This window comes from Equus caballus, chromosome 24, assembly GCF_041296265.1.
Source record: "Equus caballus isolate H_3958 breed thoroughbred chromosome 24, TB-T2T, whole genome shotgun sequence".
NCBI classification, from domain to species: domain Eukaryota; kingdom Metazoa; phylum Chordata; class Mammalia; order Perissodactyla; family Equidae; genus Equus; species Equus caballus.
The window spans coordinates 39,966,490-39,988,163 of record NC_091707.1 but is presented as its reverse complement, the minus strand read 5'-3'; the positions used below and the strand labels follow the sequence as shown (position 1 = coordinate 39,988,163).

The following is a 21,674-nucleotide window of genomic DNA, read 5'->3' as shown; positions in this document are numbered from 1 at the left end:
CATTTGCTCAGAATACAAGGTCAATATCCAAAAATCAAATACATTTCTATATACTAGCAACAATGTACAGTGAAATAAAAGTGTGTAAAAATTCCTTTTATAATAGCATCAAAAATATGAAATCAGGAAAACTTTAATAGCACATACACAAGACCTGAACCATAAAAGTATAAATTGAAAAATAAGTTTTAAAAGAATTAATTAAATAGACTAATATAACTTATAAGATTGAAAAATTCAATTTTTTGATTCCAATTTTCCCCAAATTTATTAATTTATTCTACCAAATCTCAATTCAAATAACAGCAGTTCTTTTTTTATTGTTTTTAAACTGATTCTTAATGTTATATGAGATTGCAAAAGAATTATAATAGCAAAAATTTAAAACAAAATTGAAGGACTTGTAGTGTCTGAGCAATGCAGTAACCAGTGCAGTGTGGTAAGAGTAAAGAGATTTATATCAGTACAAAAGAAAAGGGACCCCAGAAATAGATTCCCTCATCCATATGTTCGTTTGAGTTTTGATCAAAGTGCCAAGGCAGCTGATTAGGGAAATGAATCACATTTCCACAACTGGTGCCCAAAACAGTTGGATATCTACATGAGAAGAAAATGAAACTTGATCGCTACCTTACACGATAAGCAAAAGGGGGAAAAAAAAAACAACAAATGAATCTAAAATGATCTAAAAGTAAGAGCTAAAACTATAAAATTTCTAGAGGAAAATGTAGAAACAGCCTCACAAATTGGAGGTAGGTAAATATTTCTTAAATAGACACAAAATACACATTTCATCAGAGCAAAAAATTAATAAATTAAAGTTCACCAAAATTAAAAAGTTGTGCTCTTTGAAAAATACTGTTAAAGTAATGAAAAGCCAGCGCACAGAGTGGAAGAAAAATATTCTCAATTCATTTGTTTGATCAAGGACATTTGTCCAGAATGTATAAAGAACAATTACAAATCAATATTTAGAAAACGGTCCAATAGAAAATACCTGGAGAGGTAAAATACAGCATGGTGACTACAGTTAATAATTGTTTTGTATATTTGAAAGTTGCTAAGAGAGTAGATCTTAAAAGTTCTCATCACAAGAAAAAATAGTGTAACTATGTGTGATGATGGATAAAAAAACTAACTCATTTTCTATGTTCTCTGGTTTAAATGAGAAACACTGGATCTCAGGACATTAGGATGCATAAAGGAAAAGAGTTACAGATGTTATCATGGCAAAAAGTCATACCTGTAATAGTGAACTCATGGAATGCAAACTCTGTGCCAGGCACATTTCTAATGCTTCATGTATATTAACATACTACAATCTCACAAGGACCCTAATATCACTAAAACTTTTCACATGAGGAAAATGAAGCACAAAGAGCTTAAACTACCTATTTAAGGAAACAGAACTTAAGTCGAAGAGCCAGGATTTAAACCCAGGAAGTCTGGGCCGTTAACCACCATACTTTCGACTCGTGCACATACCCAAGTCCCAGAGGATTGATTTGCCTAATGTAATTGTCTGAGGTTACATTTGATCAAGACTATATTTCCCAAGCAATTCCTGTTTAAGTCTAGCCTAACAGTTCTATCTGTGTTGAATACATTTTCAAAACAAGATAAAGCTACTGCTGCTTCCGGGGTATCCTGAGAATACAACACCATTTCAACATTTCCCAAGCATCTGTCCAAGTTTTTTGACTGGACTCATTCTCGCTCTGTTAAATATGACTTGAAACGAGCCAACATTTGGTTGGAGTTTTGAATTACTTTTTACTTTTACAAAGATTTTATCTTCCCAATGTTAGTGTACAGGAAAGGGATTTTACTGTAATGGTAGTTTATTATTACATTTATTTAAATTTCAACTGGGTTTAAGTAACTGGAAATTTAATTTTCACTATAGATAGTATAATTGGTGAATGATATTACTTTATACTGACGTCTGTATGACGGAATGGCCAACTCCTATGGTTTGGATAGGAATGAACTGCTAAGTATATTTGTACAAAGAAGTCTAATGTTTAAAGCAAAAGGATTACTTTTAAAGATTCTAAGAATGTAAAAAAAGCCCCATAGAGATTGATTCAGGACAATTCTGCTTCGCCAAAACCAGAAACAGAAGTATAATTATCATTATTCAATGGAAATTCTAGACCAGACCACAAACCAGATACATTTTTAGTCGTGCAAATAATATTGTAATGCATTTGGGAGTTATCATTTAAACAGCTAAGCTTTTATCCTCTGATTCACTCTTCACATCTGTTTTAACAATTTCAAATGTATGATAACGAAACAGCTTCAGGGTTATGCTATTGTCACTTTAATTCAGGTTTATTTTAAGTATAGTTGTTTGTTCTAATTTAATGCATAATTTTTGCAATTAGAATTTGAGTAGGGTTAATTTTTATTCTCTACAGAGTTTTATTGCTTTGTTATGTCTAGACATGCCACACATCTTCCACAATAAACATTTGAGTTTGACTTCTTAATGCTATGGAGATGTCTACATCATTTACAATGTCTTAGTAATCCACCCATCATAATAATGTCAAGTAAAATTTATGATCCTGGTGCTACTTCTGGTGACAACATTATGAAAACAAGATTAACCACAAGAAATCCATTCATGGCAAAGGAGGTAAGACCATCTTCTGTCCAGAAAGTAGTCTGACATATTTGCATTTGTATTGAGAGCTTTTCTGCAATTGGTATCATATGCAAATTTCTTGTCTTAAAGCTATCCAAATATGAGAATGGTAATGTCTTGATCTCTATTTTTCCAGTAAGATTGTGTGTTTTAAAGGAGAGCTGAAGAACATGAAAGACAGTTTGTAATTAATAGCTGATTAAATATAACTCCTGAAGCTTTAAGGGAAATTCGAATTGAATATTGGCATTTGTTATATGAAAGTTGTGATAAACTTAGGTATTAAATTTTTAAATCATTCACAACGAAAGATCTCATATCAGTTGGAAGATTTTCAAGGTTGCTTGAAGGCTTTGTTTTTAATCTAGTGATATTTCTGTAACAGTATATTCTGCTTAGAAAGGTGTCACTTGTACTCATCCACACAAGGACTGAATTCCCTCTCAAGAGACAAGTGAAAAAGCTACCTACTGTGTTTATGTAAGAATAGGACTATCTCCTTCTATCCCTGTGACTCTGCTTTAAAAATTAAAAAGAAAAAATCACAGAGTTATTGAAGCAGTTTCCAGAGACTAGGTTTTTATTTGCCTGTAAATCTCACAATTGTATTTACAAAAGATAGTCCATTATTTTAAATATCAATATTTGCATTTTAACAGGATTATTTATTGGTTTGGCAATGGGAGGGGGTGATGGCATGAAATAGATTGGAAAGCTGACAGGAGAGGGAATACAACAGAGAATAGGAGGCTTCTGGGAGGCTTGAGTATGAAATACAATTTCTGGTTTCATAAGTTCCTCATTAAAAAAAAAAAAAAAAACCATAATGGCAAGAATGAAATGGCCTGGATTGATTTTTTTGGAAAAGAGTGCTCACTTGTAAAAGATAAGAAGTTTTTGAAATAAAATAATATTGAGAAACTTTTCTCATTTGAGCCAGTTTGCTACCTGATCCACACCCAGGTATTGGAAAGCATGGGTTGAACAGAAAAACACAAGGTTATGGACTACGTGATATTGGGTAAAATTTGCAATTAGAACAAGAACAGATGTTGAAGCAATGGTACAAAAGAACCTTAAAATTACCTTCATGTCTAGCACATCACACAAACAGCAGGTGTATTTTATTCTTAGTATTTGCATATTGCTTCTCCACAAGAAATTTCCTGAAAGTTTAAAAAACATGGACTATATTGAAGTGGAACATGTAAGCTGTTTAAATGAGCAATTTGTTTATTGTAAGGCCTTAATTGGCATCTGGGTATTGCACATAAGTATCAGCAAATAAGCATTCATCTTGCTGTACGTGAGATCTTGTGCCAGACGCTGTGGGAGATTCAAAGATAAGTGACATTTGGCCTCTCCTCTTGCTGAATCTGCACTCTGCTTTGGGCCAAGAGTCATTTGTTGTTAGTACCTTCAAGTCAATTCCGACTCCTACCGACTCTGTGTACAGCAGAGCAGAAGCCTGCCCAGTCTTTTTGCACCGTCGTCTCTTCTGCTGCTGCATCATACAATGGTCCACAGCTATTCATATGGTTTTCATAGCCAATTTTTTCAGAAGTGGGTGGCCAGGTATTCTTCCTAGTCTGTCTTAGTCTGAAAGCTCTACTGAAACCTGTCCACCATGGTTGACCCTGCTGATATTTGAAACACTGGTGGCATAGCTTTCAGTATCATAACAACACACAGCCACCACAGTATGACAACCAATGGATGACAGACGAATGGTTTGGTTGCTTGACCGGGAAATGAACCCCACCGCAGCAGTGGGAGTGCCAAATCTTAACCACTAGACCACCAGGGCTGGCTGCATGAGTCATACTAACACACAAGTAAGAAGTACCATATCTCCTACGGGATGTTAGAAAAAAGATCACTGTGACCTCTGCTGGTGAGGAAAGGCTTTGTGGAGGAAATCAGACTTGACCTATATCGTAAAAAATTGGGCAGTAAATAATAATAAGTCATATGCTATAAAATGTATTATTGGTTTGAAAGCACTTTACTTAGGCATTACCTCATTTATCGCTCACAACTGAGGAACAGAGAGCAAGCAAATTTGTCACGGTCAGGATGTAATTGCTGTTAGGAGAACAATGGAGTGCTCTCATTAGAAGGGAAAGCTGGGGTCAGATAGAAAAGGGCCTTAAATCTCAGAAGCTATAAGTTTGGACTGTGTGTTTTAAGCTATTGAAGGATTTTTGTCCTGTATGTGTGTATATGTACATAAAAGTATCTTTGTCTTTCCCAATAGATAGATAGATAGACAGATAGTAATTTGAAATTGGTGTTGTTTTTCCTTAGATTGATTGGCTGATTGAGTTCTGCAGGTTTCTCTTTAAAGCTCAGTATAATATAGAATACTCAGAGTGTATCCTTGCACAATTGCCTGATCTGGAAAAGCATCTAGGACTCTTCTCGTAACCGGCATTCTCAAGCTGGAAGCAGCACTTAACCCATATAATTTTACAGTTATTAGAAATTCTCTCCCCATAGGGATCATGTATGTATGAAGTGTTTAGCTGTGGAAAAGAAAATATCAAAAATCCTCTTGGGCAAATCAAGTGTGTGCAATAAGGAAATACTCAGGTAAAAGCGGTCTAGAGGATTGAGGTTGCTCCATGAAATGAGAAAATTGCACAGCCTTAATTCAAACTCTCTCCTTTAGAATTTATTTTACTCCAGGATATACAGTGAAAAATCTGCCATTGAAGCTAGCAGAGGCAGTGAGAAATTAATGAAATAACCTCCATTTAGAATAAAATGAAGAAAAATAAGTGGCATCTGTTAAGAGCACAGATAATTACCTGAACTTTGCAACACTTGACAAGTATGTATGACCCATAATAACTATGTCTAGTGACGTAAGGGAAAGCTTTTGTCTTCCATGAGACACAATGAGTCTGTGCCTTTCTTAGTCTACAATTTTCATATTTTTTTTCCTATATGGTATCACATTACATTGAATAGATTATAAATACTATTTTGGGCTGACATGATACAATACCTTTCAGAGTCTATAAGACATCAACCCTAATCTTCGACCATGATGGAAATACTAATTACATCATCTAAATAATGTCTATGTGATATCAATATCATTTATCATGCAAACATTTATGAAAGATTAAAGTACATGAAACTTAGTTATAGGAAAGTTTAGTCATAAAAACCCATGGCAAAAATAAAGTTGCTTTTACGTAATTGAAAACATCTGGATGATTTCCAAGTAAATTCACCAACAGGGGGTTAATCTTAATATGCCCATACTTTGTATTGGGGAAAGGAGAATCAAACTTTATTATGTATTGTGTTCCAGGCTACAGAAAATATTTTAGTTTTAGAAAGCACTTTAGAAAATTTATTTCATTTACTAGTCAACTTCTTTTTTGGAAATATATGTTCATATTACTGTTTTAAAGATGGGACATTTAAAATTCAGAGAGATTCAAAGACTTACTGAGGTTCATGCATCGAGTTAATACCAAGTCAGTGTTCTTTTCAGACTTCATCTTACTTTCTTGTCCTTACTTTATAATCCTCCTTTGTTTTACTACTCCGATCTACCACAGAAATAAAATATCACACGTATAATCAGATCCCCAGGACTCTCATGCTGTCCCCATGACCTTTCATTTCCAAAACTTATCTAGAGTAAAATTCTATTAGTTTTCATTTCAGTAAGTTATAAAAGCTGCCCACACCTAGTCACATGTGCCTGTATAGACAAATGGAGGCCTTAACAGTTGACCCAAGGACATAAACAGGTAGTGGAGAAATAAATATCTTCTGGTAGAATTTGAGATTGGGTGATATGCCTTCAAAGAGGTGATTCTGATTTGCGGAAAGATATTGCTTATGACTCCTCAAATTATACTGAGTAAAGAGCTTTGATTATTGAAGGATACTGGTGTGATTTTACTTACTATATGCAACCACAGAAATTGGAGGGCTCTTTTATGGAATGTGCAATACTAAAAGAAAAGACAATGGTTTATGTAGTGTTTTAAAATTTACTGAGGTTTTTCACTTACACTTTCAGAGTTGAAACTAAGTATAGTCAGGCAGGTATTCCTATTTTCTCCATTTTAGAGAAAACAAGCAAACAACCCACCCAACTCCAGATGGTGAAGGACCCAGCCCGGTGCCCGAGTGGAGAGCAACATAGCCAGGCCTTACTCCATTTTTGGTTCTTTCTAACTAAGGCACTACTTAACCCCACCAGTCCTTTCCCCACAACTGAAATGAAAATGCAGAAAACACTACTCTTGCTTCTGTCTTTGGAACCATCACTGCCATTCATGCTTTTTCATGGTTACAGGGAATTGTTCTGATTTAATTTCTATCTAAGATGCCAAGGAAACCACTGTAAAAAGCATTCAAGATGATGACATCAGGGTTATAGAGAGCAGTTATTATTGTCTTTGTCTTCTATTGAATGGCCAATGAGAGGGGGATTCAGTCCATGTGTGGTAATTTAGATGAGGTGTATATATAAAATTCCAGACTGAAAATCTTGGGAGATTCAAGAGTTAAATTTTGAACAAAATTGTAGTACCTTTTCCAGATTTCAGAATAGGGTAGTATACAAAATAAATGACCTTCCCGGGTCATTTCACTACCTTTGATAATAGGAGTGATGATAATTTATGATGTAGAATTTAGAATATTTTTTAAATCTTACTTTCTGTGCCCAGCACTTTGGGTCACTGTTTTAGTACCAATAATAATATGTTTCATTTTTAGAGGGAATTATTAACAGATAGATATTCTCATCTCTAATTTGAATGGCTAGAAAGGAACCACCTGTTTTATAAGGTATAATGAGGCTATTTTGTCCATATGAAACTATGACAGGTCAATGGCTCCTTTTCCTACCTATTTTAACTCATTTTAATCACTGCCATGACTGCAAAGTCATTAAAAGCAGCTAACAGCATTGCCCACGGTAAAATTTCTCCAATTCAATAGCAGGATGTGTAGGTTTGATTTGTGAAAAAGTAAAGATATTAGAGATTGAAATAAAAAAACCTTAACTTTCTTTTAAAAGAAAAAGCAACTGCACTGACTCTGGGAAAGGAAAAAGAAACTAAGAAAAATGAACTCTTGTGTATAGATTTGTTCTAAGACTCAGACTTTCCCATAATCCTTTTCTGTGGAAATTTCATGGAGAAGAGACTGCAAAATTATTGCCTTTAGAAAAGTTATGTGTGTTGAATAAAGCAATATGAGCAGTAAAGCAACAAAGCAAACCAGCATTTTCAGCTATAGGTAGCTATAATTCTAGAAGATTCTTAGTTATTTTGAGATTCAATTAGTTTTACATCATGACTTTAATAATTCTGACATTTTCTGACTATAAAAACAATATATAATAGCTTGAAAAATTACAAAATAAAAATAAGGATAACAAACAAAACAAATCCATTATCCTACTATTAGTATACATTCACCCCTTGGTATCTGAGGGGAATTGGTTCCAGGAGGCACTGTGGACACCAAAATCCAAAGATACTCACATCCCTTAGTGGGCGGTCATATGCATGGATGTGGAACCCATGGGTACAGAGGACCGACTGTATACACATTAATGGATTACATGGTCTATAAAGATTTTATTTTATTGCTTAACATTGTATTACTAAATGTCTTGATAGAGCATTTTTCAAAGTTTGAATCGTGTTTTCCTTTAACATAAATTAATGATTACTATATTTTTTGAGAACTTTTATTTACTTTACACTATTTTTTAAATAATAAAGCAATATGCAATCACTGCTAAAGTCATTCAAATATAGGAGAAAACAGCTCATGTTTTTTTCAAACCAGTAAATAAAACTATTAGCAGTGTGTATGCTTGTGTGTTTGTGTGTGTGTGTGTGTGTGTATATATGTGTGTTACAGGGTATTAAAATGAAATTTTTATCTAAGGTACCAAGACAGGAGTCAACATTCCAAAAAGAGGTAAGAGATCATGACGCCGGATTTACAAAGGAGATGTTCAAAAACCTGTTATATGTCTCTTAACCTCTCATCCACATCAAAAGGAAACAAAGGCCAGAGGTTGAAAATTAGACTAGGATTATTAGATTGTTAGGATTATTAAAGAAATTATTATTATTATTATGATTAAAGAAATTATTATGATTATTATGATTATTAAAGAAAGCTACTGCTGTGCCATGAGTCCTAAGACACTTGTTTTTTCTTTCCCTTTCTTCCCTTTTGACCTCAAGTCCAAAATAGAAGTTATTTAAGAGTTCCCTTGGCATTTGACTCCTATCTAGAAAATCTAGTGCAGAAAGATAGGCGGGTTAAGTGCTATGGTGAAGCAAAAAGAGAGGTATTTGTTTCAGGCCTATGCTGCAAAGACTGTGTGAATGTATATCCTGGACTGAGAGTTGTCAGACTTAACACATAAATTTATAGATGTGAATCAAATCTGAATTTCAGATAAACAAGGATTATGTGTTTAATATACATAAGTCACATGTGATATTTAGAACTTACTTAAAAATTATTTCTTGGTTTTCTGAAATTCAGATTTAGCAGATTATCGTGTATTATATCTATCATTCCTACTTGGACTAGGTAAGAGCCATTGGTGACAGAGACCCAAAGAGAGGTGGTCTTGGAGCCTAACCAAGAGGCCGCTGAGAAGGGTGAACACATTCAACAGAAACCCTTTGAAAGCACTGCGGGATGCCTGGGGACTGACCTAAGAGTAAACAGCTCATGAGAATTGACCTGCCTTCCCATGAACCAAGCATCTATAAGCCAAGGACACACAATAATAGGGACAGGAATGATTGCCTCTCTGGAAAATCCATGAAGATGCTTAGGGCAAAGTAAACTTCAAACATCTGAAACACCTGTCAAGATCAGAGAGAAAGTTAGGCTTCTTATGTGCAGATAAAATCTCTACCAAATGCTTGCAGTGCTCTCAAGTTCCAACTCATGAGGCCCAAGATTTATTTCCCCTTGGTTCAGCAACCTGCAAAACTTTAGTATTCACAGTATGACTTTTGTTTGAGAAAGTATTGATCTCATGACTCCTGTTCTTAGAGGTCCTCCAGGCTGATGTCATCTATACTCCCATTTGTTTGGACATTATGGAAACACTGAATGGTTATTACACATGCAAGAAAGCACCAAAGCAACTTGGATGCTAATAACTGTATTAGTTTTCTATGGCTGCCTAGCAAATTACCACAGATTCAGCAGCTTAATGCAACACAGACTGATTAGCTCAAGGTTTCTGTGCATCAGGAGTCTGGGTATGGGGTAGCTAGATCATCTGCTCAGGGTCTTACTAGGCTGCAATGAAGATATAAATCAGCAAAAATGTGAGACTTGGAGTCCTCTTCCTAGCTCCTTGCTTGTTGGAATTCATTTCCTCGCACTTGTATGATTGAGGTCCCTGTTTTCTTGCTAGCTGCCGATCAGAGACCACTCTCAGCTCCTAGGGAATCCAGGGATGGTTCACAACATGGATGTTTACTTCCTTCCAGACCAGCAGAAGTGTTTTTCTCTGACTTCCTCATCTGCAACCAGCCAGAGAAAGGTCTCTGCTTTTAAAGGGCTCACTTGAATACGTCAGGCTGCACCATGATAATCTTTCTCCTGCCCTATAACATAACATCATCATAAAGGTAATGGCTCATCATATTCACAGGTTCTGCTCTCCCACAAGAAGTTCATACAGACAGTATACACCAGGGCGCAGGAATCTTTGGGAACACCTAAGTATTCTGGCTTCCACAGTGACTAGGATAATTTAAGGGATGATTAAACAAAAATATAAAAACATTCTCAAATGAAAGTAGTATCAATTGTTAGAGATAATATTTTGTATTTATGGAGACTGTCAATAAGATAAGTAGTAACTTTCAGTTTCTGGAAACATTGAGTATTGCTATTTAGTAATCAAGCTATCAGGCTTGTCTCTGTGAACTTAGATCACTTGATCTTCCTTAGTCTTAATTCCCTCAACTATCAACTTGGGATTTAATAATGCCTCTCCCACAGAGTTGTCCCCAGCATCAAATATAAGATTTCTTTAAAGGCTTTTGCAAACCATAAGGAATAAAGCAAATATGAGTCATTGTTATTATAATTATTTACCATTATTTCTTGTTGGAGCCCAAAACAGCTGTATATTTTGGCTTGTTTTAGTCAATCTATTTATGGAAGTAGATAGCTTTAATTTTTAATTTAAGGAAAGTTATGACATTTGGTTTTGGGTAGGCTTTTTTCTTTTCTTTTCTTCTTCCTTTTTTTTTAAAAAATTTAGAAGTTACAAAGATACTTCTGTGCTTCCAATGCCAGAGTTAGAACACAAATTTCCAGAAGCAGCATTTGTACATCAAAGGATGTGCTTCTTAAATAATTCAGCTAATTAAATTAAAGCTGCTTCAGAGCACCTTTTGGAGCCTGGAATTTTTTTGAGACCGTGTTAATGTATTATAATTGAGTCTCCGAAAGGACATCTCCAAAATACACAGGGAATGGGTGAAGTATAGAGTTAGAGTTTGTGTGCATATTAATTTTTATGACATTAGGAAAATAAATAAGGCAGACTAAACATAGGAATAAAGACCTTTTATAAACTATAAAGGAAAGTGCCATCTTTATTATTGAAAAACATTTGATTATGAACGTGAAAAGCAAAAGCCAAACAAACCCTACAGCCTCTTTTATCTGCTGTGCTTGTGTTAGAGGTGGGACTGATATGCATGTAACACCTCTCCAAAGAAGAAAGAGGGAGGAGTAGGTGCAGAACACCACAGACCAAGTAATAATTAGTAAACTGGAGGAATCACTGAACCAGGATTCCCTGAGGATAAAATATAACATCAGGAAGGTCCATAAATCTAATTCAAGAAGGTTTATTCATTAGAATAGCAAAAGTACATAATTGTTAGATTTTACTAACTAATGGTACTCCCAAATATATTTTCTGAAATCTCACTTTTGAAAAAATCTATTTCCATTAATTACAATGGCAATATTTTAGTTTAGATGTGATGCCCCATCAACTTAGCAAAACCCTGGCCTACTATTTTCCCTAAGCTCTTTCTAGAAACCTAACCTGAAAAACTCCCTACAATTAAATTATTCCTTGGGCTTTCAAAATCTGTAATTGCAATGACTTCTCACAAGAGATAAATTAAAAATATAATTATTCATTGTCTTGTCAACCACATCAGTTCAACTGCATTGTCCTATAAAAGTAGGTGATAAGGAAAGTTAGATAAAATTTTTGACCTTGCAGACTAATTTATTTCTTTTAATTATGTAAATATTTTTCAACAAAGAACATTAAATTTTATACCTGGAACAAGTATAAAACTTGAAGCATTTATGTCTTTAGTCCCCATTGAATAAAACTTTGCCACTAAAAGGATTTAAAACTCACTAAAATCAACGAAGAGCTCAATGATACAAAAGGAGGAGTTTTCTATTAATTTGTTCTGTCAATTGGCCTAGTATTAATAAATAGAGAGAGAAAAAGAGAAAGAGACAGAGAGAGAGAGAGAGAGAGACTGAGGAAAGAGAGACTAAGTGGGCATGAAATGACAGTAGAGTCTGACAAAAAGCACACATTGAATTTATGTTGTCTTAATTTTAAAAGTCAAGCACTTCTGTAGTAATTTATAAATAAAAAGGACATTATAGAAGATAATGCCCAGAAGTGGGGCAAAAATAGAGGCAGAGAGAAGGGTCAGCAAGATAGGCAAATGTCTCAGAGAAAATATGGTATAATTAGTTTAAGAGGCATAGCATTTTTAATATTGTCCTGCTTACCAGGTTCTCCTACATTTTTGAAGGTCATGATCAATGTGATATTGTCATAATGGCTTTTACAATTATGAGCAGAACAATCTGTCGTTAATGTCTCATCAAACGTACCTCCATAGTCTTTTTACGCTAGTTGGTGTGCTCGATAGATGAGCTAGAAATTGTAGACATCAAGAGTAATTATCGTGATTCTTCATTCTAAAAAATCCACAAGCTAGTCAAGAATTGTTTGCCCAAGGATCCACATTTTAAGGAAATTTCCATAGTGGGTCACAAGATGCTGCTTTATGAGCAATTTGCTTATTTTGTTCAATGGATTGAATATGATTCAGAATTTATCAATCCATAGATAGACCATGATGAACACATAATCTGCTCATATATTAAAGCAGTCACTGTGTCAATAAATTTGTATACTATATGAAGCCGTTAGCATTTCCATATTTGACTTACCATTTATCATGCAAGCCATATATCCTCATTGTCCATCTGTGCTCATGATTTTCTCTAGAGAAAAATGGAATTAGTCCATTAAGTCAAGCTAAGTAAAGTTGTCCTGACTATAATAACTCACCTCTGTCTATAAAATCTTCTATACAAACCAAACTACAAACAATATAAAACCCTAAATTATGTTCTCGTGTTTCATTCCTGTCCACGAAATCTCTGCACAGGTCTAGGGAAAGGATTTAGCAATGCCAGGCAGTGGTGGAGGCTTTTACTCAAAGAGATTTCTTAATTAAATGGCTTCTAGGCTTTCCTCCAGCCCAGACATTCTTTTGATGCCCATGAGCCCAAGCTGGAAATCGTAAGCTATAAAGTAAGGAAAGGTAGTTTCAGACCACATTCTTTCTATCAGGTCTTTGTGCTCGAAACTTGCTGGGACTGATTTGATGAGGTAAGGGGTCAGGGTTGGGAAAATAAGTAACCAAGCAATCCTTCTTAACATATGGAGGCAGTCAACCTACAAAGTGGCAAAGGATATGGATACTTATTTATGTTGGGGAAATAACATTATTCAGACAGGTTTCGTTATTGAATTGGAAGATTGAAAGTTCCTTGGATCATGTCCCTCCCCTGACACCTATAAAAACAGGGACAAAAAAAGCCCCATCAGTAATGAATTGAGAAAAGGAGCACAACCTCCCACAATACACTTGAAGATGATGACCAGGAAAATAACAATGCATACAAACACAAAAGAAGAATCATTCCACAGAAGACTTCCTTAAGAGTTGACAAAACTCTGGCAATTCACTGTGTCTATTTTCTATATATTTGTCCTTATAATTGTATGTACATATATTATATCTAGAAAGATCTTAACAATAATCTAACAACAGTAATTTCTAGAATTAAAGTGATTTTTTACATTTACCATTTTCTGCATTCTTTGATGTCTTTATAATGGGCATGTAATCAATAAAGTGATTATTTTTCAAGAAATATTGAAGCAAACATACATAGATGACAGATGATAGTAGTTAACTTTTGTGGTAAAACTATGAATGGTTATTGTTTTCTTCATTATGAGGACAGAAAGGAAGCGAGAGAGAGACAGAAAGACAGAAGAAAAGAAAAGGAGGTGCAAGGAAGGAAGGAAGAAAGAAAGAGAGAAAATGAGAGAGAGAAAGGAAGAAAAGAAAGGGGCTGGCCTTGTGCCATAGTGGTTAAGCTCATGCACTCCACTTTGGTGGCCTGGGGTTTGCAGGTTCGGATCCCAGGCTTGGACCTAGCACCACTCATCAAGCCATGCTGTGGCGGCATCCCACATACAAAATAGAAGAAGATTGGCACAGATGATAGCTCAGCAACAATCTTCCTCAAGCAAAAAGAGGAAGATTGGCAACAGATGTTAACTCAGGGCCAATCTTGCTCACACACACAAAAGAAAGAAACAAAGAAAGAAAATGAAAAGAAAAATCCCTGAGACATAGAACTAAAAGATGTGAAATAAAAAGACAACCAATGTGTCTAGAGAGTAGGAAACAACAGAGCCAGGTCATTGTAAAGGTAAAAAATTTTTTTTTTGTTTTTTTTTTGGAGGAAGATTAGCCCTCAGCTAACTACTGCCAGTCCTCCTCTTTTTGCTGAGGAAGCCTGGCTCGGAGCTAACATCCGTGCCCATCTTCCTCTAGTTTATACGTGGGACGCCTACCACAGCATGGCTGCCAAGCACTGCCATGTCCGCACCCGGGATCTGAACCAGCGAACCCTGGGCCACCGAGAAGCGGAACGTGCGAACTTAACCGCTGCGCCACCGGGCCGGACCCGTAAGGTAAAAAATTTTGAGTTTTAAACTTTTAATTTAGATATAATGGAAAGCCATTGGAAGTAGGGAAGTTATATGATCAAATTTTTCTTTAGAAAGATTATTATGCACAACTAGAAGGACCCACAACTAAAATGTGTAACTATGTACTGGGGGGATTTGGGGAGAAAAAAGCAGGAAAAAAGCGAAAAAAGAAAAGAAAGATTATTATGGCTGATGTATGGATGATGAACTCTGATGGTGGGAAGTACCAGGTGCAAAAGTTAAGATATTAAAACCAGTTAGATATTATTTTGTGGGTAATATATGTCTATCAGTGGGAAATGATAAGATTTAAGATATCTTTTGAGGCACAGTCAAGGGGATATGGTATGAAAAGCAAAAATAAAGAATGAATAAGGAATGAATTACTATATTTTTGGTCTGAGGCAACTGATGATGTCATTTATTTTGCAAGGAAAATTTTGTGGTGAGTGCATTGGATGGGAAGAAGGTTTAGAACATGTTTTGGACTCAATAAATTTGGTAGTATTTAACTCCTAAGTAGAGATACCAAAAAGATATTTGAGTATGTGTCTGGATTGTAAGGAAGAGGTAAGGGTTAGAGATATAAATTTGAAATTCATCAACCTAGAGATTGGTCTTAGATCTAGATAAAATTTCCTAGATAGAGGGTATAAAATGAGAAAAGAATTCAGAACAAAGACCAAGATCACAGCAAAATTTAGAGACCTAGTCGAGGAAAAGGAACCTGAAGGAGGACAACGTGAGAATGTAGAGCCATGGAAGGCTAGAGGACACCATGTTTCGTGAAGTGGAAGTGGGGAGTGTTCAACAGCGTAAAGTTTTGCTGAGAGTTCAGTAAAATAAGGGACAAGTTTTTTTCACAACCTTTAATCCTAGTGACCTCGAATGCTCCCCATAGTGCAGTGGGATAAAAGCCCAGCTGGAGAAGGTTGAAAGAGAATGGGAGGAGACAAAATAGAGACAGCCTGCATTGATCACTCAAAGGGAGAGTTTTAATATGAATGGGAAGCAAATAATTACTGTGGATGATTGGAGGAAAATGTAGAGTCAAGATATTATGACGAGGGTAAACGTGACAGTTTTAAGTCAATGCGATTAACTCAGTAGGGAGGGAGAAAATGTTGATGCAGGAGATATAGGAGCCAATTTCATGAATAACATTGTTGGCAATTTGAAAGGACAGCACAAACAGAGCAGCACAAATGAAGGATTCCATTTAGAGGGCAAAAGGGACATATCCACTGTAGCAAGAGGGAAGTCAAAATATATGGTGCAGGTTTATAAAGCTGGCAAAATAGTGGCAGTTCTCATGTGATTTTTCCTAATGAAACATGTTGCAGGGCCATCAGCTCAAAGTTATGACAGAGGGTCGGGAAAGAATGAGAGAGATTCGAGAAGAAGGAAGTTGCCAAGAGTCCTCTTTGAGAATAAGAGAATGAACCTACCAGGCAAGTATTATAGGATTGTCTGTCAGTGTTTAATATCCATTTGAGGTTTGTGGTTATAAATTTGAAATGAATCCACTCATCAGAGTTTTTCTTTTTTTCACTCAGCAATGTTCTGATGCTGTACGTGGTTGCGACATGGGTTTGTCAACCAGAACTTCTTGGGAAAAAAGAGAAAAAAGGTTAAATAAATTTTCAAGCAAGCGTCTTTAAAATATGGACTCTGATCTGAGTAAGAATATGAAGACCTGAGGACAAGGCATGATGGATACCAAGTCTTAGGGTTAATGGATTGAAAGTCTCAGTGAGTTTAGGCTCTGAGTGGGCAGTAAGTGAGCTGGAGGAAAAAGAGAAAATATTTAAAGAGTAGAGTGTTTGAAGCAGATTTCACAGGCATTGCAGGTCTAGTGATGATTTACGTTAGAATCTCCTTGAGAGTGTGATTGTAGTTGTGTGTAAAGAATATTACTGACGCAAAATAAAAATCAAGGGGTAGAGAAGCCATGCCATAAGAAGCCACATACTAAGTGATAAAGTTATTTTTTATGAAAAAAAAGATGCTTTTTAAATTAATGATTGCTTACCTACTTTCTACCTCAATACAACTAAGGGATATAACACAACATCATCATTCATACTATACTGATTCTCAGAGAAGAGATGCATAGGGGCCACGGCCTCTCAGAAGGTTACTTTTACAATGTTGTAAGAAACGTAAGACATTTAACATTTGGGCAAGTCCTTCCTCTGAACCATTCCTAGGTAAACAGTACTAACTCCTGCTTTTGTTATAGGAAATTCCTTAGTGTTATTCTAAAATGCATGAAATGATATTCCTCTATTATGGAAATTTAAGATTGTGAGATCTCTCCATAGGTTAGAAAAATACAGGATTTACTGTCTTCCAAATAGGCTGTCATCAAGGTGAATATCACTCCAAGCATGGACAACGATGTTGGTGAAATTCCAAAATGATATCCAGAGTATTTCCATGGCTGATTTCACATTGAAAATACCATACAGAATATCGATTGCTATATATGTAAGCATTTGAGCCTAAGCTTATTTGTATAAAGTTTAGATTAGATTTGATGAGGGAGGAGAAAGGTGATTTGCTTTAAATAAATGAATAACTATGTTTTGATGCCAAACTATCATGCCATTTTATCCTCATGCTTTGAAATACCATTCTCATATATCATCCCAATTTTAGAGCTGAAGAAGCTGAGACTTTAAATAGACAAATGATTGCTTGACATGACAGTGATTAAGTGATAGACCTAGAATTTGGACTCATGCTTTCCGACTCTCAAACTCACTGTGCTCACCATTATATGACAGATGCCTTGCTGGCCACAAAGACTATGGTTTCACTGTTTTAGGGTTTGGTTTGGACACTTGTAATACTAACTGAGAATACAGATAATAGAGTAGAAATCTCATTTTTTGTAACAGAAGAATTTTCAGATGTCTTAATAAGGCTACCGATGAGCTGGTAAGCAGGAAAAACACTGCAATAGTATAACTATGCCATAATATTAATCTAAACACAATAGAAATGCATTTCTGTTTTTCTTGGTTAGCTCATAAAGAACATGTCTAGATTGTTGTTTTCTTTATCCAGTCCTAGAAAGAGAAAACATCAGCATCCCCAGTGTACAGATGAAATATCAGACTCACAGATATACAGTTACTAGTCTTGGAGCCAAGTTCCAGCAAGCTCCTTCCTCTGACCACCACCCTCACAATTGCCACCACCACACATATACTGTGACATCTCTGAACTCTTCAGATGCCTCTGGTAGTGGATAATACATGCATTCTGACCACAACAAATGCCCAGATCTCTCCAATTTCCTCTGTATGGTTTCTTATTTCTGGTGATGTGCACTCCTTTATTCTGTAAACTCCCAAATGTCAGAGGCTGTGCCTTCTACTTCCTATAAAATTCTTGACACCTTACAGTGGATTGACCAACATATGCTCCTAACAGTCAGATAAGAAGATGAATATTAACACAAATGTTCTTTATCTTTGAACATATGGATCAAACTTTCTGCAGCCTCATTTTCACATTCCATCTGAGTGCACAAGTCATTAGAAACAACGCATTGACATAATGTGGAATGTCTGTTCATTTGTGTGGACAGACGGAGAGCCCCATCCAGACAACTGTGTAAACATTAAATGGTAACATAAAATAAACTCTTAACGTTATATATGAACACTGAAATCAGTATATTTTGTGAAGTGGTGAGTGAAAGGGAAGTTCAAAGATGTGAATATTTAGGTATTTAGGCAGAGGAATAAAGGTGTGGTACAGATGTGGGACGTTGCTGTATGTTTTAATTAGTCATTGACTAGTTGGGGGATAGAATGGGATTCTAGAAGCTGTTTGAGTGAAGGAGAATGGATTGTGTGGTGACCTGGTCATGGTATGGTTTGAGAGTAGGCTAACAAAGGAGGAAAGGGAATGATGGTTTAACAACAACCAAAAAAAGTGTATAAAATATAGAGTGGGAATCTGGGGGGGAAAGCGAGAGGTGCTTTAGTACCTTCTGGGGTCTACAACATAGAATGTAGACTGTGTGAGGTTCAGAAGTAAAAAGGAGAATGTTAGCAAAACTGGAAATACTGACACAGTTCTCTCACTCTGTCTCTGCAACAAGGACCATTTATTCATCCTGTAACCAACATTAGTTAGCACCTTGGCCAGATGAATGGAAAAAGTGAATTGTGGTACATGGAAACAAACATGTAAATGTATCTTCTCTCTGTTGTATTGGCCCCCATGGAAGATGTTCTCAACTTGTCTAGTACTGAAAGTTCCAGTATTGCATCTAGAAAATCCTTGACCCTGGACTTTGACATATGTAGAGACATGTATGGAGAAACTCATAATTAAATGTGGGTAAAATGTAAAACAGTTTTCACTAGTTGTAAGTGTCCATTGCAGTTTGAATAAAATTAACACTTTTTTCCTATGGCCTCCAAGACGCTGTATTATCTGGTCTCTGTTTACCTCTATAAACTCATCTTGTACCATTCACTTTCTTTTTTTACTATGTTTTCTGTCAATGTGTAAAATATATCAAATGAGTTCACGAAAGTGAGAGGTTCTACTTAAAAACAAGAAAGGAAGTAGTCAAAGAAAAATAATGTGCCCATAGTCTGTGCATCCTTGACACTATTCAGTGCAGAGGCAGCGAGTACCTTGAAAAATGGCCACGGACATTTTAGTTCTCAAGCAAATGGTGCCTTTAGTGGGTGGAATAGTGACCTGAAATAATGTTTATGTCCCTGGAAATTGAATGTGATTTTGTTTGGAATAAAGGTCTTTGCAGATATAATTAAGAATCTTGAAATGAGATCCTCCTGAATTACCAAGGTAGGCCCTAAATCCAAGCATCCTTATAACACAGAAGAGGAGAAGACAGAAACAGAGGAGAAAGTGTTGTGAAGACAGAGGAAGAGATGGGAGTGATGTGGCCACAAGCCAAGGAACCCAGGGAATGCTAGCAGCCACCAGAAGCTGGAAGAAACAAGGATTGATTCTCCCTAAAGCTTCCAGAGGGAGTGTGGTCATGCCAATACCAGGATTTCAGACTTCTGTCCTCTAGAGCTGTGAGAGAACAAACTCCGGTTCTTGTAAGCCACCCAGTTTGTGGTCATTATTTTTATAGCAGCCCTAGGAAAATAATATGGTACCTGAAGATAGAGATAGATGTATCAGGCATTTAGGACTTTAGCCATCAAGATTATTTAATTAACTCTCTCTGCTCTAAAATTATGCTCAAAAAACATTTCATTACATATTAAGTAGTTTTCTCAGAGGTCTATAAGACTCCACTATTGATGGCTTTCCCCTCCCCACTTTTTGATGGGGGAGGAAAGACAATCAGTTTAATAATCCATGAATTAAAAGTAGGTAGTTGCTTATGTGACAGGATTATTTTCCTGCTCCAAATTGCCCCCTTTTGCCTGTCCCCCAAATATATATTCCTAGGTATATTCTTTACCTTTCTTGCTCCAAATTGCCCCTTGCTCCAAATTACCCACTATGCCTGTCCGCCAAATACTCATTTATAGGTATATTCTTTTGAATTACAGAACAATTTTCCAAACTTTCCTACTAAAATATGAATAATTTACTCCAAAAAATTTTATTTTTAACATATATTCTAATCGTTGTTTCATTAAGAGGCAAGAAATGCAGAGCAGTTTAATTGATAGTGTGGAGATCAGAAAGAAGATGAGTAAATAAAAAATCATTGGCAACTCAAGTTCACACTCTAGAAAATGAACCACTTTGTAGCCCTTGAATACAAATGAGATCTCATTGATAGAAAACAGATTTTTCCTAATGGTCTATCATTAGAAACATTCCAGTCTTTCTTAAGAGATTTAAAAAAAATAGACTGATTCAGTGAAACAGAAGAGAAGTAGGTAATGCAACTATACTCTGGGTAGGAAAAGACAATGGAGAAATCCTATCTTTTTTGTGTAAGACCTACCTCATAATAGCAATAGACTGGAAATGTTGCTTTGTTAAAATGTCTTCCTGAGGAATTGGAGAAGACACACTTTTGCCAATAGCATTCTTCTCTCTTGGAATACAACCAAACCTTGGAGAGAGTAAACAGGCGGCATCAACTGGCTATATGATATACACAGTACCACAGGGCATTATATCTAAGAGGTTGAGATCCTGATGTTTGGAGTCAACTGGTTGTATTAACTCCTAGTTATATCTCTTTATAACTTATGTCATTATGAATTACTTTCTTTCACAAACATTTTCTTCATCTGTGAAACAGAGACATTCATAGCACTGCTGTATGGTTTAATTCATCAGTATCTGTATATCACATCACAGAATCAGGTACATATTGTATACATTTCATTAAACGGTGTATTATCATCTTCATCATAATCACCATCACCCATTTTTCCTTACAAGATTTTGCAAATCAATATGGAAAGATATGAAGTTGACTGTCTTTAATGAAAGACCTTGGAGGTTAACTACATGAGATATGTACTTAGTGAGTGAAGTCCTAGAGATTTGCAGGTTTCAGGAGAGGAGGTTCCTTTCTCCAGGTTTCCCCGAAAAGATCAACTGCACAGCATTCAATGATCCTGAATGGTTGGCCTTAATGGCATACACTGATGTTGTACATGTTATATTGATTGGAAATGCCAGCTCAATAAAGCACTCTGACTACATTTTTTGCTCCTATGTCAATTTCTATACAGTCTCAAATTCAGAGCTCCGATTCTTGCTAACTTGTTCGCTTTTAATCTGTTCTATGACCCCATCTCTTTAGAGCCAGAATATAATACATGTTTTTTTTTCAAGTGAACACATTTATCCCTTAGCTGAGAGGCCAATTAACTTAAAATGTATTATAATCAAAGTATTTACTGTTTCCTTTTTGATAAATTGGGAATGCGGCTTTTTCAAGCTAGTTTT

The 21,674-nt window shown here is 35.7% G+C and overlaps 1 long non-coding RNA gene across 5 annotated transcripts in view; it reads left to right on the top strand.

The window, feature by feature from the left end:
* Window positions 1-21,420, top strand: part of LOC138920540 (uncharacterized) — a 32,193-nt gene extending 10,773 nt beyond the window's left edge. Inside the window, exons 3-6 of one of the 5 annotated variants that reach the window (XR_011431907.1) lie at window positions 10,092-10,308; window positions 14,596-14,735; window positions 16,097-16,204; window positions 16,310-21,420. This is a non-coding gene — a long non-coding RNA (uncharacterized lncRNA). The remainder of the gene's footprint in view (window positions 1-10,091; window positions 10,309-14,595; window positions 14,736-16,096; window positions 16,205-16,309) is intronic. The other 4 variants (XR_011431908.1, XR_011431910.1, XR_011431909.1 and 1 more) reach the window with 4 other exon arrangements.
* Window positions 21,421-21,674: the final 254 nt, after the last annotated feature.